At 43.0% G+C, this 20,302-nt stretch overlaps 1 long non-coding RNA gene across 1 annotated transcript in view; it reads right to left on the reverse strand.

Moving 5' to 3' along the window:
* Window positions 1–3,337: 3,337 nt before the first annotated feature.
* LOC125082635 (uncharacterized) overlaps window positions 3,338–20,302 on the reverse strand; it is a 93,004-nt gene continuing 76,039 nt past the window's right edge. Inside the window, exon 4 of the long non-coding RNA XR_007122028.1 lies at window positions 3,338–6,739. This is a non-coding gene — a long non-coding RNA (uncharacterized LOC125082635). The remainder of the gene's footprint in view (window positions 6,740–20,302) is intronic.

Here is a 20,302-nt window from a genome sequence, read left to right on the forward strand (position 1 = left end):
TGGCACCTGGGCCTGATGAATGTCTAAGAAAGTAAACTGAAGCTCTTTATAAATAAAATACATATATATGATGAGAATAACAGCTCGAATTTACACAACAGCTCCAAAAAGTGTGCTTTGTTTATCTACCGAAAGAGAGAGAGGGAAATAAACACTCTCTTTGGGTAGCAAATAGGTAAATATAAGCAGTAGTCTTGTCCTTGACTATAAAATGAATACGAGAGGCAAAGAAAGGTCAGGCAACTTGCCCAAGGTCACTCTGGAAGTCAGTGATGGAGACGAGAAAAGAACCCAGGCTTCCAGGTTCCCGGCCCAATGGTTTCTCTCAGGGCAATAAATTACAAGAGTAGTTAGGTTCCTAGAGTCTCCAGATGTTGCCATCCCCTCAACGTCCTTGCACCGCCACTCGATGCTTTCACATTTTTTATGGAGTTAGATGAAAGTCTCCCTCCTCCTGACAGCTTTATTACCCCAAGAAACCATTATCTCCCTCTAACTCAGAAAGTTATATGCAATTGTTGGTGCCGTAACCAAACAGGAGTCAAAGACATTTCTATGATTGATGTACCCTTCAGTGGAAAACAGCTGAAAATATTACTGCTTTGATATTCCCATTTTTTTTTTTCAGGCCTAAAGGTTAATCAGTTGACAATGTTACATGGGGAGTCTTTTTTAAAGCCCAGCAACAAAGAGTCTAAGTTGGAGAACACTTCCGAGGCTAGGAAGAGTGGTTAATCCCCAGAAGAGAAGATTGAACAAAACAGGGAAAGGTAAGTATTGTTAAATTCACAGGACCATTTGGTGGCCTTTGGTGCAAATGGAGAGGTCAGAATGGAAAGAGCACCAAGCAGGACTAAAGTTTCTGAAGAACAATGGCCAGTCCAAAGGGGAGAAGAAGAAAGCATATTTAAAATATAGGAAAAAGAGAGAGATTAAAAAATGAAGGAAGAAGAGAGAAAGAAGAGAAATATAAAAAGAAAGAGTAAAAGGAAAGAATTCATAGTATACGATATTCATAGTATTCATACTATGAATTCATAGTATATGAATTCATAGAATTCATAGTATACGATAGCTGTAATATTTACAGCTTATAAAAGGATTTCACATGTATCTCTTCATGTAATGCACTCTTGCACAGTAGATAATATCAGCCTGGTTTGAAGAATGAAGCTCAAATGCCAAGATCAGAAAGTTAGGAAATAAATAAAAGACAAACTGAAATACAGGACCCAAGGAAGCTTGTCCTAGGTCATACAAGGGGGAATTAAACCTAGACTCCGGTTGTGGCCCCAGGGACTATGTGGGAACCCTACCACACACCATAGTATAAAGAACCCCATGAGCCTTCACTCCAGACCCTGCATAAGTTCCACCTCCTCCAAGAATAAAAAATGCTCAGAGGAGGATAGCAGAGAGGCCTACTTCCTCAAAAATGGAAAGGAATAGAATAGAATTTTAAGTGTTCTTCTTTCAGAAAGAACAGCACATGCAAAGATCCCACAACACAAAATAATGTCCAATATTAGAGAGCCTGAGTGAAACATGGCAAAAGATGTCAAGTAGAAGATGATTCTGGCTAAGTGCTTGAGCGATGGGTCCGGGAATGCCCTAGAAACCACACTAAGGAACATAAGGTTTATCTTATTGGCAATGGGGAGACTTCAAAGGTTTAAAGACAAGAGGAAACATTGCAAATGACATCATCAAATCTGTCTTGAAAAAATTACCCTGACTACAATGTGGCAGAAGAGAACAGTGTCAGTGAAAGAAGAATGGGGTGAAATTCAAGCATGGCAATATGATCTTAAAGACAGGGGCATCTGGGGGACTCAGTCAGTTAAGTGTACAACCCTTGGTCTCAGCTCAGGTCTTGATCTCAGTGTCATGAGTTTGGGCCCCATGTTGGACTCCATGCTGGGTACAAAGCCTACTTTTAAAAAAATGAGAAAAAAGGGGACTCAGTCAGTTAAGTGTCCAACTCTTGACTTCAGCTCAGGTCGTGATCTCAGGGTTATGAGATTGAGCCCCACATCTGGCTCCATGCTAGGTGTGGAGTCTGCTTAAGATTCTCTCTCTCCCTCTCCCTCCAACCCCTGGGTTGGGTCCCTCCAACCCCTCCTCTTCAAAAAAAAAAAGGAGACATGTTCTAGAGATATTTTATTTTATTGGGGGTGTTATATTTTAGAAGTACAGTCAGTACATGGAGCCCAGGGAGGGAAGAAGTTAAAAGACGATTCTGGGAATTCTGGCTTCTATAAGCAGATAAAGTAAATATAATGGCACCCATCAAGACTGAGAAGATAAAAATAGTTTTTTAGGGCATATCGAATTTGATGTGTCTTTGGATATAGGTGTAATGTCAACTAAGCTGATGGAAAGATGGTCTGAAGCCCAAAAGAAAGTTAGCACTAATAAGATAAATTTGGGAATTGTCAGTATATAGATGATGGCAGAAGTCATGGCAGGAGAAGCAAACGTCAATAACCAGCCCATATGAACTTTCTGAAAATTCAGCCTTCAAACAGACCTTACGTTGGGATGCTTGAGTGGCTCAGTCAGTTAAGCATCCGCCTTCAGCTCAGATCATGATCCCAGGGTCCTGGGATAGAATCCTGCATCGGGCTCCTCGCTTAGCAGGGAGCCTTCTTCTCCCTCTCCCTCCCGCTTCCCCTGCTGTTGCTCATGATCTTGCTCTCTCTCTGTCTCTCTGACAAATAAAAAAACAAAATCTTTAAAAAAAAAAAAAAAAGGACCTTAAGTCATGTAACAAAGAAAGTGAAATGCCCACTAGATAATCAGCTTTCATAGCCATACCATACCGAAGATATAGTAACCATATAAGGGGTTTCTAACCAACTGGTTGCTAGACTCACCACTATTTATCTGCAACCCCTGTTCACTCTCCACTGTCTCCCCTGCATGCTTACAGAGTGGCACGCTACTTGTCATGCTTCTCAGGCTCTGGACCCACCTGCTTTGTTTCCCAAATTCTAGCTAACACTTTCTTCCAGCTGCAGGAGCTCCAAGGAATGATAATCCAGTGACTGCCCCAGTTATCCCATAGCGCATATACTCTTCTGGGGCAGCATGGACCTGCCTTGAACACCCTGAAACTAAAGAAGAAAAATCTCCACAGCCAAAAGGTAGAAACAACCCAAATGTCCACCAACAAATGAACAGATAAAACGTGTTATATCCATGCAATGGAGTATCACCCAGCCTAAATAAGAAAAGCAATTCTAAGACATGCTCCAAAATGGGGACATTCCAAATGCTACATTTGAGGACATTAATCTAAGTAAAATAAACCACTTATGAAAGACAAATACTGTATGATTTTGTTTATATGAAGTACCTAGAGAAGTCAAATTGATAGAAACAACAAATAGAACGGCGGTTGCCAGGAGCAAAAAGAAGGTAAATGGGTAGTTGGTGTTCAGTGGGGACAGAGTTTCTGTTTAGGAAGATAAGAAAGTTCTGGAGATGGACTGTGGTGGTGGTTATACAACAATGTGAAGGTACTTAATGCCACGGAATTGTACACGTAAAAGTGGTTAAAATGGTAAAATTTATGTTATATGTATTTTAACACAACAAAAAATGAGGCAACCAAAAACAAAAACGAAAAGGTATCCAACCTAAGAATAGCTGATTGTTTTATATTCACAACACAAAATACAACATAGCAGTGAAAAATGCTAGATACAAAGACATAAATGCATCTCACATACACAATGCAAAGCACAAAGAGCCAGATACAAAAGGGTACATATTATATCATTTCATCTATGAGAAGTTCAAGAATAGGCAAAACCGGTTTGTGGTGACAGAAGTCAGAACCGGGGTGCCCTAGAGGAGGGTTGTTTAGTGGAAGGGGTCAAGAGAGGACCTTCTGAGTGTTGATGTCCCACATCAGGCTCTGAGTCTGGCTACATAAGTGTGTTCATAGGTAAAGTTCATCAGGCTGAATACCTAAGATGTATGCATTGACTCTAGGTAAGTTATGTCTCAAATTTTTAAAATTTTAAAAAGGGGACCCTTGACAAAAAGTGTTTAAATGTTTCCATGTGTTCTCAACAGCAAGCCAAGAGCAGCAGCAGCACGGGAACCTGAGTTGTGATTGAAAGGGAAAGAAAGTAAGAATGGGGGGGGGGAGGTAGTACAAGGTACATCCCCTTTAGGTTTTGGAGGAAAAAGCACGGGAATTGCCATCACAGTGGTTACATGGCACAGAAAAGGAGGTCGGGGGTTACCATTTCACCTCAAAGTTCAGTTCAATAAAATCCAGTTAATAAAGAATGTATTGAGTACTTAGTGCCAAACACAATGCAAAGTTCTAGCGCAGTATCTCAAAGTAGGCCAAGGGCATGGGAATTGTGTCAGTCCTTTAAGTGAAGATTCCAGAGCCCCACCCCAGATCTACTTACTCAGGGGTTTGGGCCCTGGAATCTCTTTGCAACATCACCCCAGGGGACTCTACAAAGATGAATAATAAATACTTTGCTCCGCTCTAACCTCTCTGCCCTCAAGGGGGGTCAAGGGAATGGAAATGAAACAAACAGATAATTTCCATGTAATGCGGCAAAGACAATGATTAAGATACACAGAGACTGCCACGGGAGCTTGGAAGGAGTATCTGAGGGCGGAAGGAAGAGGAGGTCAAATCGGGTGAGCTCATACCTGTACTGAATCGAAGAGGCAGGGGAGCAATTAGCAGAGCAAATTAGGGTGAAGAAGGCGGAAAGGTTACTGGTTTGCAAAGTATGCTTTCCAGAAAGTAGAATCCGCATTGCCCAGGAACTTGTTTAAAATGCAAATTCTCAAACCCTATCCCAGACCAGCTGAATCCGAAGTTCTGGGGGTGGACCCAGCCATCCGTGCTTTCAAGCCCTCAGGGGATTCCGATGCCCACGTTGGGTTAACCGGAAGTGGCTGGCAGGGGGCTTCCAAGCCACGCTGCCTGGGTCCAAACGCAGGCTCTGCAGCTTCCTTGCTGGGTGATCTGGAGGGAATTGCTTAATCTCCTCAGGCCTCAGTTTCTTCACCTCTGTAATAATAGTGCTTAACTCAGAATCATTACACGTAAAGTGCCTGGCATGTACTAGGTGTTCATCTTTAGCAGCGGTGGTGGTGTGGGCAGAGGGACTGCAGCGCAGGGGCGAGGCTGTGTCTCAGGAAGCTGTGATCGGAGCCTCAGGCACCCAGGAGGGTGGGACAAGAGGTCAGCCGAGGACGGATGATGGCATTTCATGTTCAGAAAAGAAAAAGACACTGGGAACTTTTGCTTCCAAAAAGATGGACTCTGTGTACTTTTTCCTACTCCTCCCATCGAGTACAATGAAAACTCCTGGATAGTATACATCAGGCTCTGAAAAGTGGAGAGGAAAAGGCAGACCAGGGAGGGATCTCAGGTCCTGAGGAATGAATGACCCAGCGATGAGTTCAGTGGATTTTCTGTTTGTTTCTTTCAGCCTCGCATATCCCAGACTTGAGGCTGCTGTACCTGGCAACCCAGAACAGCAACCCCCCCCACCCCCATGCAGATAGTAGGAGTCCCGGCAAAGGCATGCTCTCTTAGCCAAAGGGCCAAGAAAGGGGCAGCCTAGAAAGATGACGTTTAGGCGATAACTGTTCTTCTAGAGCCAAACACCACAGAAAACCCTGTGGCCACCTATGCCAGCAAAGGCTAGGTAAGGAGGCCAGATTCCATTCCAGTCAGGCTGTAACATGTTGCCCCAAATCCAACACCAGGGAGCTGTCAGAGAGGCTGGGACCATGTTGCCATTAGGAAAGAATGAAACCCTCTGCATGGCGTCAGTGGAGACCACGTGGGGGCCAGGAGGAGCACCCACCTTCTCCTGCCAGGGGCATGTCCCCCTTCTGCATTACGTCAATATCAGATGGGGGGTACTGTACTCTAATTTTGCAAGAGGTACGGTTGGGGAGAACTTTACAAAAGTTACAGGGGCTCTCATGTTGTTCTTTAAAACTGCATGTGTATCTACAATGATCTCAAGATTGAATAATTTTTTAAAAACTCAAAAGAAAACTCTACCAAATCATACAGCCAAGGAGAGCTGTGGATTTTAAGCTCAAAGTTACAGATGAGATTTGTACCATCATCAACCATTTCTGAGTGCGGTTTCACAAAGGGCTCGGATCATGACAGCTTCCAAATATCACTGAAATTAACCTGAGCCTTTAGCACAGACGCCACTGCCTGCTCCAGAGAAAGAATCTTCCATTCGGCATCATCAGAGCTCATGGCTAGTCTCCCAAAGAGGAGCCAAAGGACAGTTTGAAGTTTCTGGATCGCTGGGGTGATGAACCTAAGCCTGTGGGAAGTCTTGAGGGAAATGCCCAGGGGGGCGGAGGAGGACATTACTTACAGAGAAGCAAGATCATGCTTTGAAAAGCTCTCGTTTCTGACAAATATGCTCGTGTACCAACTCTATTAGCTCCAGTAGGCTCTGGCAGTCTGAAAGGGTAAACACAAATCAGTATGATTGGGGACCAGAGGACGCTGTGGGACACTTTTCCAACAGGAGAGATTTTTGAAAATGAAAACCATCAGATGCTCCCTGTGCAATCAGTGTGTTTCCACTTGCACAGCTCTGGTTCCATCATCTCAAGCCTTGTACCCCAGTGGGATGAAGCGACCCTGGCCAGAAACAGGGGCCAGCATAGGGAGGAGAGGAAGAGAGCAGCTTGGTGATCAGTAAACACTTGTGGAACCCTGCAAAAGAAACAAACGACTTGATGAGTATTGAAGAAGGGAAGATTAGTCCGAGAGCACTTGAGCTCAAAGAAGAGGGAGCTCCCAACAGACCGGGGAAGTCAAGGTGGGCTTCTAGGAAGAGGTGGGGTTTGTGCAGAATCCTGAGAGAGACCAACACATGGGGCCTTAGGGAGGGAGGAAGGGATATGGAGTGGAACAGGAATTCACTGTTCCAGGTGTTTAAAACACAGGGTTTAAAACACAGTGCAAGGTGTTTAAAACACAGTGCATTGTGAAATTACGCCTTTTCAGCTCAGCTAGCAAAAACGTGAAGCTAATGATGCATGAATTGCAAAATGAATCTCTGAGGCGATTGGCTATGTGCAAAAAATAACAAAATTAGTAAATCAATTTAAAAAAAAAAAAAAAAAACCTGTTCAAGGTCACAGACTTGGCCCTGGAAATACAGATGGCTCAGCACAAACCCATACTCTCAATCCTGGCAGTGAAGGACCTCACATTCCCCGGTGGAGATGCACAACTACACGGGCGCAATGAGTAAGATGTTTTCTCCTGAAGGTGGGGTGAGGAAATGTCAACATTCTCATATAGAATCTAGAACAACGTGATTATGTCTTTCCTGTTTAAAGTGTAAGTTTTATTATTATTCAGGTATGGCGATGCCGGCAGATCAGGAGACAATTGCCACTAAAGAGATAGATTGTTACTCACGGTTTCTAAGATGAGGGGGCATCAACGTGCAGAGATTACTCTGGAGGCTGAGGAAGCAGGAGGAAAAAGTGGGCAAGAGCCTTTCCTGTGGTTTCCACAGGAAGGAATAGGCGAGGAGGGTATGCAGGTTTAAGCATTGGCGAGCTGCAATCATTTCAGCAGGCTCCAGGGGGCAGGGGCTGTCCTCTAGGTGTCTGGTACCTGGCCCGGGGGCGATCATGGCAGCAGGCTACCAGCAGAGTTGAAGAGCTGATAGAGGAAGTGAGGTGGGGAGGATGTGGGCTCTGGATTGCTTAGTTTACATATGAAAGGTGTTCTGAAAGTGAGTCTTGGCAGTCTCTAGGAATTGACTAGCCCACCAAGGGCCTGTTAGTCCCCAGATGTCAAAGTGTCAAAAACAGAAAATAAAAAAAGCACGCTTCATACGTTCACCAAATACCTGTCGGGCATCCTCTGCAAGCCCAGCATTGCCAGTTGTGGTTTTTCAGAAAACTTGTACACAGGACCTTCATTCCCCCTGGGAGAGCTAGTTCTACCTTAAGAGGTGGGAGGCAAACTCACAGAAGAATTAACAACTCAAGAACTAGTAATTTAAACAATGTATCGATATGAATACTGCAAATCAGTGTTTCCCAAACCTGAATAATGTATGGATCCCTTTTAAAGAAAGATATTTTTTGCAGATCCCCAGGGCTGACTTAAATTATGTTTGATAATAATGTAACTTACATCTGGACAAACATGAAAGTGGTTATAAACTTCTTGCTTACAGCTATTACAGGAAAATCAAAACAAAAAATGAAATACAAATAAAAATACAGAACCAAAGAAACTTAAAATGGCACTCATTTAATGTGATAATTGATGATATTTTACTTAAACTTGATTGATCCTGTGGGATTTAATAGTGGAAAAATATGCTTGAGCACATCCTATTTTACTTGTTACCGAGATGAGTCTCTGATTCTGAAAATGACAAATCATCATTTGAATTATTGTCGTTGAGTTCTCTGCCATCATACTGTGCTCGATTTCAATGACCTCACTTTTAACCACTGATGCACTACTTTGATAGACCAATCAACTTAACAAAATAATGCAAAAAATGAGGAAAAGATCTCCTTTGGTCTATTTTCTTTTATATATATATATATATATATATATATATATATATATATATATATTATTTATTTCTTTGAGAGAGAGAGAGAGAGCGCGCACAAGCTGGAGGGGCAGAGGAAAAACAGAGAGATTCTCAAGCAGACTCCACACTGGGTGTGGAGCCTGGTGTGGGGCTGGATCCCAGGACCCTGAGATCATGACCTAAGGCAGATACTTAACTGACTGAGCCACCCAGGTGCCCCTCCATTGGTCTATTTTCAAATCTACTTAGTGGTAGTGAAGTACTATAGTTAAGTGGATATAAGGAATGAATCCACCTAACAGATCTGCTCACAAGGCCAGCACAGTGCTGCATGCTGCTGCTCAAGTTCTCATACAGCTACATGCCCTCTAATCATTCCATGTCCTTCTACTCTTTTCTGTGCAACCTCCTTCAAAGCCATTGCTTATTCAGCCTGCCTGGACCTCATTTGGCCTTCAAGTGGCACCACTGAGGCACCAAAATCAAAATGAAACCCAAACAGGTGCCCCTAGACGATGGCCTAAGCTTAAGGTATTTTAAAACTTATCATTGAAATTGAAACATTTTGGGGGTGCCTGGGCAGCTCCATCAGAAAAGTATGTGACTCTTGGGGCGCCTGGGTGGCTCAGTGGGTTAAAGCCTCTGCCTTCAGCTCAGGTCATGATCCCAGGGTCCTGGGGAGCCTGCTTCCTCCTCTCTCTCTGCCTGTTTCTCTGCCTACTTGTGATCTCTGTCTGTCAAATAAATAAAGAAAAAAATCTTTAAAAAAAAAGAAAAGAAAAAGAAAAGTGTGTAACTCTTGATCTCAGAGCTGTGGGTTTGAGCCCCGCATTGGGTGTAGGGATTACTAGAAAAGTAAATAAACTTTAAAAAAAGAAAGAAGTTAAAACATTTTTGTGAAATCTGAGGATACCTCCCCAAAGATAAATCTGGGGGTCTCCAGAGATCCAGGGACCCCACTTCAAGGAAGGGAGCAGAATTGGGGAGGCAGAGGGAGATGCACAAAAGTGTTAAGGTGATGGAAGGCTTGGGGCAATGACATGATTGGAGCTGGTTGGGAAGATGGAAAAAGGACTTGGGAAGTCGAGGAGAAGAGAAGAATGAACCTTCGAGCAGGAGTTATGGTATCCGTGAATCAGCATCATCGGACCCCCCTCCTTTGGTTCCTCCCTGCTGTCTTCAGTTGCTGTAACAGACAGAACTGTCACTTCTCAAGCCTTCTCTAGTAATGTTTCTCTGGATGCCATTCTCAACACCCTACCTTTTCTGAAGCCTGGCTCCTTCTCTTCGATGAGGTCTTTATCCAAAACATTAGTTTTCCAAAAAGGTCTTCTTCACTAACCCCCTAATGTTAATAAGTTTCCTCACATCATTCTTCTTCTATTTAACCTATTCTTTGCCTTTGAAGTTTGTATTCATTTCCTATTGCCGCTGCAACAGAATAGCAGAGACTTAGTGATGAAACAATACACACCTAATGAAGGTCAGAAGACCTACAATCAAGGTGTCAGCAAAGCTGCATTCCTTGTGGAGGCTTCAGAGGAGAATCTGTGTCCTTCCCTGTTCCAGTTCCTAAAGGGGGCCTGCATTCCTTGGCTCATGGCCCCTTCCAGCTTCAAAGCCAGCAGCTCAGCATCCTCTAATCCATCTCTGTGCCCACCTTCACATCCCCTCCTCTGACTCTGACCCTCCTGCCTCCCTCTTACAAAGACCCTGATGATGACATTGGGCCTTCCGAGATAATCCAGGAAAATCTCCCCATCTCAAGAGCCTTCACTAACCACATTTGCAAAGTCCCTTTTGGCATGTAAGCATATTCACAGGTTCTGGGGATTAGGAAGTGGACATCTCTGGGCCCATTCTTTATTCTATAACAAGGCTCTTACTACAACTCAACTTGCTTACTTTGTTATTATCTATCTCACACATCAGACTGTAGGGCCCATGGGTTAAAGAACCATGACTCTATTAGGGTGCTGAGGACATAAGAAATGGTCATTAAATATTTAATAAATGAGAAGTGAGTAAAGAAATGGCAGGATATATGAAGATGGGGGACATGACTGAGATATCTTCTAAGGAAGGTGTACATGGCTGCTCTGTCTATTCCAGATTTCACTAAAAAATGGTAGAAAGCAAACCAGCCTTGCTCAAGACACCTTCCTTTCACATGCTCGAGGGTATATATATCAACCCTAGGGAAGGTCCCTAACTGGCCAGGGGATTCAAGTGTCCACCCCATTATGGACCTATCCTCATAGCCATGAAAATAAGGTGATGTGATTGTCAGGACCATCCCAGCCACTAGGCTGGAATTGGGGAGGGGTGTTTTCAAAAAAAGTTTACAGGGGCGCTGCTGCCAGACGAGGGGGAAAGGAATGTTGGATGGACATACAGAACAAATTCCTGCCTGACAACATCCAGGGACTCATTACCAATAAAAGCTATCACTAAATCATCTTGCATCTATTAACCCTCTCTCTTTCTGTATGTATGTATCTCCATCTCTAATGCTTTGTCTTTAGCCAATCTTTTCATGTCCTCCATCTTTATACTTTTTCCTTCTTTCCTCCAAAAGACATGGCTGACACATAAAGCAAAACTGTTTATTAAATGTGTTATGCCTACAAAACAAAGTTTTGTATTTCCAGCTCCAAATTTTAAAGCAAATGAGTTGGAACATTCTACACTCACGAGTGCAGTAAAGAGAGCTCCTGGTTAGACACCTGAGGTCTTCTGATCTGGCATTAATTCTCTAACTAGCTGTGTGAGGCGAAGTCACTTCCCGAGGCTCGGCTTTAAGTCTCTTTCTTTGAGGGCGCCTGGGTGGCTCAGTTGGTTAAGCATCTGCCTTTGGCTTGGGTCGTGATCCCAGGATCTTAGGATCAAGTCCCATGCTAGGCTTCCCATTCAGCAGGGAGTCTGCTTCTCCCTTGCCCTCTGCCTGTCTGTCCTGCTCATGCCTGTGCTCTCTCTCAATTAAATAAATAAAATCTTAGAAAAAAAGAATGTTTAATTTTAAAAAAATTTTTTAAATCTCTGTGAAATGAAGAAATGAGTCAAATGATTTCTAAGATTGGGAACATCTCTAAAATTCTATTACACAAAGGTAAAGAGTAACTAAAATGAGAGGAAGAATGTTCATAACCAGGAAGGTAGGTTGCACGTCATCATGGAGTGATGTTTTATTTCATTTTTAGGAATCATTGCCCTTCAATAATAACGGCAATAATAATAATAAGCTTACATTTATTGAATGATTACCATGTCCTAGACACTGTTCTAAGTAGCTTACATGTAGCAGCTTACTTAATCCCCAGCTGGGGATAACTAAAGCACAATGGACAAAAAGCTGCTCTGCCCCTGAATTATAGATCCCTGAAAACAGTCTCCCCATGACAGCAGATCCTTACATCAAGAAAAAGAAAGCTATCTATTGACCTGTCCCAAATGCTAGATTCGGACCGATCTCACTTAAGTCTTACAACAACCTACAAGATAAACATTCATGTATTTCTCCCTTTGGCTGGCAATCAGAAACTATTCAATAAAAGATGTTCCAGTTTGAGATAGTGATAGAAGATGATCCTGAATTCACCTCCTCCCAAGAACACACTGAATCTACAGCTGCATAGGAAACAACTTCCCCTGGAAAACAATCCCTAAAATCTGGCTGAGCAGCTCCTATGCAACAGACAAATGAAAGAAAGTCCATATCCAAGCAGGCAGGAGAGACAGTTTTGTCATAAACTTCACCCCCAGTGCAGTGACCCACACTCAGGAAGGAACACAAAACCCAGAAATTCTCCTTGAGGAGTGAAGGATTTGAACCCCACATCGTGCACACCAGTTTTTAAGACCTGCACCTGAGAGATGAGCCCCCCAATAGCTAGCTCTGAAATGCAATATGGCTCATGTCCACAAGATGCATAAGGCTATCAGAGTCTGAGAAAAGGCTCTCAAAATGGCTCATGCACTCTGACTCACCCACCCCAAGGCCTAGCGTGGAAGCCAATTGAGGGGCACTCAGATTTTGTGTGGGGAGGCTCCTTTGCTTGACTGGGAGCATCAGCCTGAGGGGCAGGCGTCTGATAAAAGGAGACATTATAGATTAAAGATGGCTGCCAATTTTTGCTGCTCTTCCCATTAAGAAGTGAGAACTACTTCCCTTTCTCTTGCACCTGGGCTGATCCCATGACTTACTCTAAACAATCAACAGTGATTAAATTTATACAGGACCAGTTCCTGGCTAAGGCCTTGCCCTGATGCCTACTCCTTTTGCATTCGGGGAAACCAGCAGCCATGCTGTAAGGAAGTCCAAGCTCTCCTGCTGGAGAGGCCCTGGAGATGAGACACGAGAGAGAGAGAGAGAGGAGAAACTTATCAATGTAGAGGAGTATTCTAGCTGACAATCAGCACCCAGACCCCAGATATGTAAAAGAGCCTTTCTTTCTCCCCTTTTTTTTTTTTTTTTTTTTTTTTTTTTTTTTTTTAGACTTTTGACCCTCTTCACCCATTTCTCCAAACCCCAACCCCTCACTCTGGTAACCACTAACCTGGTTTCTGTATCCCATTTACAACTGCATCAAAAATAATAAAATACCTAGGAATAAATTTAGCCAAGAAATGAAAAACCTATATATTGAAAACGACAAGACATTAATGAGAGAAATTGGAGAAGACACAAATACATGGAAAGATTTTCTGTGCTCATGGGTTGGAAGAATTAATATCATTAAATGTTCATACAACTCAAAGCAATCTACTGATTCAAGGCAATCCCTATCAAAATTCCAATGGCAAAAAAAAAAAAAAAAAAATTCCAATAGCATTAAAAAAAATAGAACAAATAATACTAAAGTTTGTATGGAACCACAAAAAACTAAATAGCCAAAGCAATCTTGAAAAACAAAGCTGGAGTTATGACACTTCCTGGTCCCAAAGTATATTACAAAGCCACAGTAATTAAAATTATATGGTATAGAGGGGGTGCCTGGGTGGCTCACTTGGTTGGGTGGCCAACTCTTGATTTCAGCTCAGGTCATGATCTCAGCATCCCAGGATCCAGCCCCACATCAGGCTCTGTGCTCAGCGGGAAGTCCACTTGAGGATTCTCTCTCTCCTCTTCCTCTGCCCCTCCCCCCACTCATGTGGGCTCTCTCTGTCTAAAATAGACAAATAAATCTTACAAAAAAAAAAAAAAAAACTATACTGTATTGACATAAAACAGATAACCAGGGTCAACAGAATAGAATACAGAACCCAGAAATGAACCCATGCGTATATGGCCAATTAACTGATGACAGAGAATATACAAGAATATACAGCGGAGCAAGGACCGTCTCTTCAATAAATGGTGTTGGGAAAACTGGAGAGCCACACAAAGAAGAATCAAACTTGACCAGTCTTACAAGATACAAAAAATCAACTTGTAATGGCTCCAAGATTAGAACATAAAACCTAAAGCCATAAAACTCCTACAAGAGAACATAGGCAGTAATTTCCTTGGTATAGGTCTTGGGGATGATTTTATAATCTCACACCAGAAGCAAAAGCAACAAAAGCCAAAATAAATAAGTGGGACTACATCATACTAAAAAGCCTCTGCATAGGGATGCCTGGGTGGCTCAGTCAGTTAAGTGTCTGCCTTTGGCTCAGGTCATGATCCTGGTGTCCTGGGATCGAGTCCCACACTGGGCTCCTTGCTTGGCGGGGAGCCTGCTTCTCCCTTTGCCTGCTCTGCCTGCTTTGCCTGCCACTCCCCCTGGTTGTGCTCTCTTTCTAACAAATAAATAAAATCTTTAAAAAAAAAAAAGTTCTGGGGGGGCACCTGAGTGGCTCCATCAGTTAAGCATCTGTCTTCATCTCAGGTCATGATCCCAGGGTTCTGGGACAGAGCCTGCATTGGGCTCCCTGCTCAGTGAGGAGCCTGTTTCTCCCTCTCCCTCCGCTGCTCCCCCTGCTTGTGTTTGCACTCACTCTCTCTGTCAGATAAATAAACAAAATCTTTTTTTTTTTTTTAAAGCTTCTGCATAGCAAAGGAACCCATCAACAAAACGAAGAGGCAACCTACCAAATGGGAGAAGCCTTCTCACATCTTCCAGCACCTAAGCCACCACCCGGATGAAGCCGTATGAAACACCTCAGAGGAGACCAGCAGAACTTCTGTCAGCCCTAAACTCATGAGAAATTATAAAGCACTGTTGCTTTAAGGCACTAAGAGTTGGGGTAGGTTGTTACACAGAATTATTTCTGTGAAACAGGAACAACGAACTCTTTCTCATTTCCTCTGTTACACAGGTGCTTTGACCCAGTGAGAAAATAAACGTTAGTTACTTAATGAAAGTTAGAGGATGGAATCCACCTCTTATGATACATGAGATTAGCTGTTCTCCCACAGAGTCCAAGAGTTTAGCCTTGAGTCAAATGGCACTAAGGTTAGGTCTTGCCAAGGCATGCAACCCTACGGACGGCAGCAAGGATGAATGGACGGATGTGGCCATCTCAACCATCAGAGCGAAATGACACATAGTCACTTTGGCTGTTACACTCAAGAGCCATCACAAAGAGAAGAAACAGCTGTTTGGCCTTGCTGTAGTCTCAGCAACCAATCATCCACTTAAGGGTCTCAGGGGACTGGCATCCCTGGGCCCACATGACTGTGGGTGACAGGCAGTAACACCTTAGTCACCCGCACACAGCAAAAGCTACAAGATTCAAGGTCCACCTTGGCATTTCTGCCTTGTGGAATTGTTCTCAATGCCTAAAATCCCTGGATTTAGATCTTTTATCTGTTCTGATCTGCATTTGCTGTGTGTTTTCCTGAATTCTAGTCCCATCTATCTGACGGTTCAGATTTAACGAGAGTATCAGGCTCTGGTTCAAACCTGCCTAGGGGGTGACTTCTTGTTCAGGCCTATACTACCCATGTCTGCATTGGTCACTTATCCCATAAACATGCTCTGAGCACCTCCTAAGTGCATCAAAGATAAAAGAAACATTGGACCTGACTCCTATCCGGACACCAAGAACTTCCAAATTGAAAAAGTCCTGTACTCCATCTCTCCCAAAAGAGTACAGGGTTCCACTTAATAAATACTTCAGTAAATAGAAAGTGATATCCCATACATGGACATCCAATTTGCAGTGAATCAGAAAACCATAAAATACAGCTGACACTAAAATTATTCTGCGCGGAAGTCAATCATTTTTTGAGAATTCATGAGATCCTTCAGGACCCTACAGAGTCTCTGGAACAGCATTATGACTATCAGTTATCCTTCTGCTTGCAAAGCAGAGAAATGCCAATTAGCAGAGATTTCCTATTGACAGAAAGACAGCTAAGCCAGCTCTCACTTGCGCAGAAAGAAAGACATTAGCAAAACAGAGAAAATAAGCAGAAATTAGAAAGTAGGAGAGAAAGCATACATTTTTTTCTTTTTAACCAAGGCAAACTTTGAACTTTCCAGTGCCCGACCTTGGAACAAGGTGGAGATAAAGAGGAGTTGGTGTTTCCAGTAAGTGTCATGTCCTTACCAGACCCTTGTTTCAGATTCAGACTGGGGTCGAGCTGGGGGAGGGCTCCTGTACTTTCTTCTTTGGGAACAAAGGCTTCTGGTTGTTGGGAAAAGAAGAAATCTTTCTCACATCCTAAAAGGAGCTGGGGAAGGTAATTATTCTAAGGAGATTTACACTTCAATGTTAAAAATAAAGAAGCCACTCCAAAGAGGGGTTTATAGATCACAATGCAACCAGAACCATCATGGGGAGTTGTTAATGGCACCCAGCTGAGTTCTGAAAATATGTTTCAGAGCAATGTCCAAAAACCAGAGTGAAGAATCAGTCTTCCCACAGAATTATTTAAGGCCTGTAATTTCTTGAGAAAGGAATTACTGGCTCAAGACTTTGCAAGGCTGCAGTAATTAAACTAACAAATTATAAGTACATTTATCTGGATGAAAGATATTCATCACCTAGAGGGTGTGACTGCCACATCCCACATGCTCTGAGTCCCTAATTCTTCCCATCAGGCACCTATCGGCTCTGCACTGTGGGAAAAGTTTGCTCAGAAAGGAAGGCTTTCACCTGCAACGCCGCTCACTCAGGGCCTGTGAATGGCAAACCCTGAATGACAGCCACATAGAAGGCTTCAGGTTGCAGGGGACGAGGGAAGGAGGGAGGGAGATCCTATCCATTTTAATGCCTGCAGCAGGAGGAAATTAAATCTCTGCTATGCAAAGCTCTGTAGCCAGCATAAGATATAAGAAGAAATATCTAAGTGTGGTTATAAACGAGAAAGGTCAAAAACTTATTTTTCTTCTTCACCTTTATGCAATTTATTGGGAAACTGGCATATCATTACTCAAAAAGATAGAAATGAGACCGTTACAGTTGCTTTTACTTTGCTGGCTGAGTCCAACTTTGCATTTCAGAGCAGTTCCTCATGGCAGGGGTGAGGGCATTTAGGCTGCCAGGTTTACCCAGGGGTGGGAATAAAAATGATTAAGTCCAGTCACCCTGTCTACATTCTTGGTTAATGATTTGCATGCTATTTAATGATGTCCACAATGTGTCACCGGCACACTCGACAGGCTCACTTGCTCGTCCATCATCCCGATCACTAAAATAATATTGAATAAGTACTAATGTAACCTTTGGGGTGACCCAGAGTGTAGAGAAGCTTCTTTTTAGGTGCAGACTCTGTCACTGGTTCCCTGACTCATGGCTGGATATTCTGGGGCCTCATCTCCTTGGAAATAAGAATGGGGAACAGAACCCAATACCTAGAATTGTAATGAACAGCATTTCCTTACTCTCTCCTGGGTTAGCTGTCCATCTGAACTCTGAGCTTCGACTAAGATGTCTAGTGCCTGCACCTCAGCAATCCTGCCCTGGGATTGTTGCCATTCCCCACCACGGCTATGCATGGGTGCCCACAAGCACATAGACACCTTCCATTGCTTGGTTGGTATTATGGGCTGAATTGTGTCGTCCTCCCGAAATTCATATGCTAAGGTCCTAATCCCTGGTACCTCCAAATGCAATTGTATTTGCAAATAGAGTCTTTAGAAAGGCAAAAGGAGGTCACCAGGGTAGGCCAGAATCTGATATGAGTGGGCACAGACATGGGCAGAATAGACCGGTAGAAGGCAGCCATCTGCAAGCCAAGAGGAGAGGCCTTGGAAGAAACCAACCCTGCCAACCTCTTGCTCTTGGACTGCTAACATCCAGAACTGTGAGAAAATAAATGTCTAGTCTTTAAGCCACCTGGTCTGTGGAACTTTGTCACGGAAGCCTGAGCAGAGTAATATAGTTGGTTCAGCCTTCACCATGCCCGGATGAGGTTTCTGTCCACGCAAAATGAACTGAGTGAGAAAGTAATTCCCGTCTCCTGGTTCCAAAGGGCAGGAGGACTAAATCAAAGTGGACCCCAGAGGACCAGAACGGGGGCACCATTCCTAGATGTTGAAGGAACCTGGATCATAAGCTTCTGCTGCACCTTCTCCTCCAGTAGCTGCTGGGCTGCTGGAGGGGTTACTGAAAAAGTCAGAGGGGTGGAGAGATGTGACTGATTGGATAGCTTACATGAGCTCCTGAAACCATGCACAAGAGCAAAAGGACCAAAGAAAAAATTCCAGGTGACTCTGTTAATTGGTTGTTTCAAAAACTTACAGTGTCATCAATGTAGTCAATGACATGGTTATGAAATCATTCTAATGAAAGCTTGGACTAAATCAATCAATATACAGTGTATAGAAGTAGGGAGGTGAAGCAGAGTCATATGCCTCAAAAATATTTTGCTCAGCTTAGTTCCAGGGGACTCATTTCAGCCAGATCATGAAAAACTAGAGAACAGCATATAACAAACTGTTATATGAAGCAGTTCTTGGAAATGGGTGTTTAGTCTCAAAGTGGGAGGTTTCAAAAGGGTACAAGACAGCTGCCTTTCCCACTTGAAAAGGCAATCTTGTGGTTGTGGGATTAGACTATTGGTATGATACCCCAGGGGGAAAACCAAGACCAAAAGAAAGATATTACTTAGAGGGACTTCAAGAAGTTTTAACAGTAATGTCCAGGAATCCTGGAGTTGAATTAGTTTTAAGTATGGGTGGATTTCCCTCTAATTAAAAGGTAACTTTGAAGTTAAAAAGCAAATATTCAATAAAGAAATATTTATCAAGCATCTACCACATGCAGAATTCTGGCTGACATATATAGGGGACTTCTGAGATTTTTGTCTGCCCATCATCCCCATTTTGCAGGGAGAATTGCCCACTGCATCTCCACTGGTCATACTGAGGCTGTCAGATACCAGTGCCCTAGCTCAAGACAACATAGAGTCACAAAGTAGGGCATGTGACCCTGTGCCTGCCCATCATCGCACCTCACACCCACAGCAAAAGCAAATGGTCAAGAATGAATAGTCCAAGCGGGTCCAATCAGGCCCTTCCCTAAATTTGTTTATAGATGTGACTAGACATCCATGTGTATGTGCACATGTGTGCACACATACACACGTACCTATTCCTGAAAAGTCTGCTAAGTTGGGAAGATGTGAAACTGTAGCTTTAAGTAACCATTGTTCTACCAGAAAGACATAGATGGCAAGGAGAGTAAAAGGCAGTCTGACAATATAGTTTAAGGTCCAAAATCTCACCAATGATTCACACACACACACACACACACACACACACACCTTTCCTTTCTCTTTTTGCTTTCATGCTATATCAAACTGGATTACCCTAACTTTTAACAGGAAGAGTTCGGCTTTAAAAAGCTGGTATTTGTTGAATAAATAGGCTGCTTTAGAGGAAAATGAGTGTAAGACAAGGTCCCTACATCAAAGATTTCATAAAATGACTTAAGGGGTGCATGGGTGGCTTAGTCGGTTAAACGTCCAACTCTCCATTTCAGCTCAGGTCATGATCTCGGGGTTGTGGGATGGAGCCCGGTGCTGGGCTCCACGCTGGGCAAGGAGCCTTCTTGGGATTCTCCTTCTCTCCCTCTGCCCCTCCCCAGCTCGCACTCTCTAAGTAAATAAATAAATAAGTAAAATCTTTAAAATAAATTCATTCATTTATTAAATAAAATGACTCAGTAAGTCCTTTTATTTTTTTTTCAGTAACACTGGATGACAAAACAGCCTTATTTATAATTTCTGAATCAAGAGCTAATGTCATAGAAATTTTTTTAAAGTACAAAGTGAGACTGTAAACATTTTCTTCTTCCTCTTCCTAAGTAAAAGCATCATATGTTCACTGCATGAGAGAAATAATGACTCTTTCAAAGCCATTTGAGCTAGTTCTGAGGAATTAAGCCAAGTAATCTCTAAGGATTTTGAAGTTGAGAAAACTTCCTTTTATTCTTTTTATTTAAATTCAATTAGCCAACATGCAGTACATCATTAGTTTCAGATGTAGTGTTCAATAATTTATCAGCTGCATATAACACCCAGTGCTCATCACATCACCACCTGCTCTTTTTTTTTTTTAAAGATTTTATTTATTTATTTATTTGTTAGAGAGAGAGAGAGAGAGAGCATGAGCACAGGCAGACAGAGTGGTAGGCAGAGGCAGAGGGAGAAGCAGGCTCCCCGCTGAGCAAGGAGCCCGATGTGGGACTCGATCCTAGGACGCTGGGATCATGACCTGAGCCGAAGGCAGTTGCTTAACCAACTGAGCCACCCAGGCGTCCCTCACCACCTG

This window comes from Lutra lutra, chromosome 12 (genome assembly GCF_902655055.1).
Source record: "Lutra lutra chromosome 12, mLutLut1.2, whole genome shotgun sequence".
Lineage (NCBI taxonomy): Eukaryota > Metazoa > Chordata > Mammalia > Carnivora > Mustelidae > Lutra > Lutra lutra.